The following is a 5,547-nucleotide window of genomic DNA, read 5'->3' on the forward strand; positions in this document are numbered from 1 at the left end:
AAAGCAGGGGTGCTTCTACCAGAAGAATGGTGCTTAGTAGGCCAAAGCAACAAATTTCCGCAACGGTCACCAAGAAGATATAAAAAAATAGAGGGGGCCAGTTATCATTACTGCAGCACAAGGTTAGAGACAGATCATTAATGAGACCCATTTCTTGCTGATATCTAGAGTTTTTACTACAAGTAAAAAAAAATTATTCCTATTCTAGCTCTGGGTGGATTATACCATCTGGGACAGGACTAACTCTACAAGTTTTGGTCAGGTGGTCCTTCCTTTTGGTAAAAGAACTAAGAGGCTAGAAACTAGTAAAGAAAAAAATGCAGAATGCACATCACTTAGCATTTAAAAGAAAATGGGAAATATTAATGACTTGGTTAATGTCAGATTCATCATATGGTCAGTATACTTGATGCTGGTAAATGACTCCTAGGCAATGAAAAACCCCATTATGGTTTTGCCCTTGAGTAGAGAGACATAAGACTCCCACTAGATGTTTTTCTAGTTATTCAAAGGAAATAGATTTTTGTAGCATTTATCCACTATTTAATTTGAGCAGAGGCATTGTTTTTATTCTCAGCGTTCTAGCCTGGAGCAGGTCAGTGTGTTTCAGTTAAGATGGAATCAGAGGGGCTAAAATGAATGCAATAAATGTGAACTGACTTTTCTAACCAAAGGACATTATTATTATGCAAATGGAAATAATAAAACATTTTTACACACATATATTTGAACTTTTAAAATGTTATAAAATAGAATGAAATAAAAGTATTTTTAAACTATATGGATCAAAACAGTTTTAAATGAAATATGTTTGGATAAAGATTTTTCTTCTTGGTCAATTGGGAATGTTAACAAATTAAGATATTATTACCTAAGTTAAATGCTAGTTCAAGTACTGACTAATGTCTAGAATTTTGCCTTGATCATTCCAGTAATGTGCAAAGACAATAATTAGAAAAATATGGATCTGGCAGCATAAGCCTTGGCAAGCAAAACACTATTGGATACACAGTACATGGTCAATATTTGTTAACTAATTGACACAAAGCATAGATTGATTATACTTATTTTTCTAAATTATTTTCTATTTTTATTTCTTATTACTAATCACACAATGCAAAGGATGCTTTTCATGGTGGTCTTGCTGTTGTTATACTAATAATTTATTCAAATCAATTCCTGTGACTTACCCCACCCTTCATTCTCTGTAGGCATCTATGATATATTCTGCTTAACTATAAGAGTGATATATGTGATATAGTAAAATGTGAAGCCAATCCAAATTTAGTAAAACTCTGAAGCAATAACTGTTAAGTAAAGTAACTCACTTGTTAAACAATTTGTCATCAAATGGACAAAGTCCCTTATTTTTTACATGTATGCATATTAAAATTAAGATAAAGCTATATAAAACTAATTTATACAAAACTAATTTACACATACTCTAGAGTGCATTAGATAAGTGCTAGGAGCATAAAACATGTTATTCATCTTATTCTTAAGACAACAAACTAAGATGTGATCAAATGGATTCAGAGTCCAGGTAATGAACTAATAAAATTCAGGAGCTGACAATATCTGTAAAATGATTTTCTAGGATTCTTCCTATTGGAAGTGTGTAATCAATAGACTTGGAATTAAAGCATTCCAGAAGGTACATTTTTAAATGGCTTTATCTATTTACTCTGGCTTAGAAAGCATGTGTGTTTGTGCAAAATAGGTGACGTATAAAGCAAAAGAATATGAGGAAGAATAAGCAAAGAAAGACAAACAAACCCTGCTGCTCAGGATTTCCATATGGAGGCATGTTTTTTGTTGTTTTTTTTCCTGGAGTTTCATGTGTAACCTCTGATACAGATCTTTTTGTGTTTCTCCTTGGGTATTGTCAACTGCTGGGTTGGTAAGACAAACTCCAACTACCAATGAAGCTTCAGGCATGAACAAAGCAGAAAACAAGGGTCTGATGAAAGAATGAAAAGATCCAAAATTTGGGGCAAACAAATGACTGTAATTAGCCAATGGACATCCACAATTCCCCTATGTAGATACAATACTTTATGACTGGAGTTAATCCTCCATTCCCTTATAAGGTATGGAACCCTAAAAATCTTACATGGAATTCTCAAATATTAATATTAGAGGCCCAATGCATGAAATTCGTGCAAAAGTAGGCCTTCCTTCCCCCGGCTGCTGGCACCGGCTTCCCTCTGGCACCCGGGACCCGGGCTTCCCTTACAGCCCTGGCTTTGTCCGGAAGGACTTCTGGTCTAATTAGCATATTACACTTTTATTGTTATAGATTTTTGTAGCACTTATCCACTGTTTAATTTGAATCATTATATTCTCTCTGTGGACTCACGTGTTCCTACTTTCTTGGCTTCTGGTTGTTCTTCTATACCTGATCTTTATCCTTTCCTTAACTTACTTCAAGATACAGCTTAAATTAAAGTCACACATTTTTTCCCTAGCCCATTCGTTCTTCTCCATCCTTGTAGACTGTTGCCAAATTTATCTTTAATAGGTCTGCAGAACCTGCAGGATATGTCTCATATGTTGCCTTCTTTTATGTTTCATGCAGCACTGGGAACTACTTGTCTAAAATCATATTTGATGACTTTATGATAACTTTCATAGTGTTCCCCAAAGTTTTTGATTCAGATATATTTTTATAACCTAGTATGGATTCTTTAGACTTCTAAAATTTGTAGATCTAGTAATAGTGTTAGCTAATTATAGTTCATAAGCATTGATCTGAATGTGGAAGAGTTTGAGATTTTTCCTTAATGTTTGTTAGCCCTCCGATTTTCTTTTTTTCTAAATTGCTCATATCACTTGCCAAATTCTTTTGTGATATTTCTACTTTTCATGATAAACCGTACAATTTGGTGGGGATATGCTTTATTATTCCATAATCAGTTTTAGACATTGTAAATTTCTTTACTCAGCCTAATTTTTATACAGGTTGCATATGCTTATTATAAGAAATTCAAACAATAAAACAATGTGAGAAGTAATTGCCTCTTCCTGAATATTTATGCAAAAAAATAGGGCCATTTCTTATTGGTTGTTGAATACTCAGCATATTATATAGAGTCAGGCACAAAATATGTAATCCATACAAACACATTTTGCATATATTAATGTGAATTACAAGCCCAATCATCTTCAGAGGCAGGCAAGAGTTTTCATACCCTGTGCTCTAGGGGACTCAACATTCCTCTTTCAGCAGAATCCTTCCCAGGGTGAGGGATCCATGTCATAAAAATAGCTGCTGGACCTGAGCCAGCGATCCCCTTCTAGAACATATTCTGAATACCTGTGACCCTTATGTTCCCTGTCCAAATTGTCCTAATTCCACTTTTAAAGTCTAAGCAGGTCTTTCTCTTTTCTGGACCATGCTGAAGCTAGACTGAGCCACAGACGAGGACACATCTATTTTTGAGGAGTGGCTACATAAAGGCATGCAGGGAAAGATTGTATGTGAGGTCCTCATAGTGAAAATTGAGCTGGAACATAAAAGGTTGTGAGCCTGGATTCTGCCACTATGAATATTCCACTGTTGTTCTTAGGAACTGCAAGCTTTCAGGAACTTTTCCACAAAAAATATAATAATGCATATCCTCTCTCACCTTGCATTTTCCTTCTGATGCACTCTACTAGCAGAGTTTAACAGGGATATTGGCAGGCAAAGAAGAAATGTAGTTTACAGAATCCAATTTTCAGCATCACAACAGGAAAGAAAAAGGCTGAGGTATTTTTTTTTAATATGGAATGCTTCACGAATTTGCATGTCATCCTTGCGCAGGGGCCATGCTAATCTTCTCTGTATCGTTCCAATTTTAGTATATGTGCTGCTGAAGCGAGCACAAAGGCTGAGTTTTAATTGAAAGGAAAGGACTTTATAACTGACACACATGCTAGGAACCAGAAGGGTCACAATAATGTGGGAGGATATAAAATAACTTATGAAAATATTTATGTAAATTTGCACAATCAAGAAGGTGTGGTGTTTCATCAAAAATATTATACACCATGATCAAGTGAGATTTTTCCTCGGGTGCAAAGTTAGTTCAATATCCACAAGTCAGTTAACATAAATAAAATTAAGGATAAAAGTCATATGATCTTATCAATACATGCAGAAAAATTTAACAGAATCCAACATCTATGTATGATAAAAACACACAGCAAAGTGGGGATAGAGGGAACATACCTCAACATAATAAAGGCAATATATGACAATCCCACAGCTAATATCATATTCAACAATGTAAAGCTGTTCCTTCAAGATCAGGAACAAGATAAGAATGTGCACTTTCACAACTTTTATTCATCATAGTATTAGAAGTCCTAACCACAGCAATCAGACAAGAAAAAGAAACAAAAGACATCTGAATCAGAAAGGAAGAAAATAAAACTATCATTATTTGCAGATTATATGATACTTGAGGCTTGGTGCATGAAATTCATGCACTCAGCGGGGGGGGGGGGGGGGAGGGTTCCTCAGCCTGGCCTGCACCCTCTCGCAGTCTGGTACCCCTCGGGGGATGTCCGCCTGCTGGCATAGGCCCTATCCCCCCAGGGATTGTGCCTAAGCTGGCAGTCAGACATCACTCTCATAGTTTGGGGCTCTCGCAGTCCGGGACCCCTCGCTCCTTACCTCCTGCGAGCCCAGCTTCTGACTGAGCAGCGTTCCTCCTGTGGGAGCACACTGACCACCAGGGGACAACTTCTGGGTTGAGCATCTGCCCCCTGGTGGTCAGTGCACATCATAGCGACCAGTTGTTCCACCATTTGGTCAATTTGTATATTAGGGGTTTATTATATAGGATTATATATAGAAAACCCTAAAATCTCCACACACACACAAACAAAAACCTATTAGAATAAATGAAGTTCATCAAGTAGCAGTATTCAAAATTAATATTCAGAAGTCAGTTACATTTTTATACATCATAACAAAGTATCAGAAACAAATTTTAAGAAAACAATTCCATTTACAATTGCATCAAAAAGAATAAAATACCTACAAATAAATTCAACCAAAGTGGAAAAAGACATTGGAGAAATAAATTGAAGAAGTTACAAATACAGTGAGGCCTTGACTTACGAGTGTCCTAACGAGTTTTTCGAGATACGAGCCGTCTCTCGGCCGATTTTTTGCTTTGAGTTGCGAGCTAAAATTCGGGGTATGAGCCAGCTTCAGATACCCCACCGCTAGTTGGAGCAGCGAACGTCACAGTGAACGCCACAACATCAGCCCAGCATCACATGTCTCACTCATTCACTTTATGATTTGACATAAGAGTAATTTGAGTTACGAGCTCCGTCACAGAACGGATTAAACTCGTAAGTCAAGGCCCCACTGTAAATGGAAGGATATACTGTGCTTATGGAGAAGAAGAATTAATATCATTAAAATGTTCATACTACTCAAAGCAATCTACAGATTCAGTGCAATTGCTATCAAAATACCAATGGCATTTTTTCCCACAGAACTAGAACAAACAATTCTAAAATGTATATGGAACCACAAAAGACCACAAA

At 36.4% G+C, this 5,547-nt stretch overlaps 1 non-coding gene across 1 annotated transcript; it reads right to left on the minus strand.

Annotated features, from left to right (window-relative positions):
* Nucleotides 1-3,760: 3,760 nt before the first annotated feature.
* On the minus strand, nucleotides 3,761-3,867 carry LOC111825649. Its single transcript, XR_002828839.1, has one exon. It is a non-coding gene; the product is annotated as a U6 spliceosomal RNA (small nuclear RNA).
* Nucleotides 3,868-5,547: the final 1,680 nt, after the last annotated feature.

Source organism: Myotis lucifugus, unplaced genomic scaffold (genome assembly GCF_000147115.1).
Source record: "Myotis lucifugus unplaced genomic scaffold, Myoluc2.0 scaffold_0, whole genome shotgun sequence".
NCBI lineage: Eukaryota > Metazoa > Chordata > Mammalia > Chiroptera > Vespertilionidae > Myotis > Myotis lucifugus.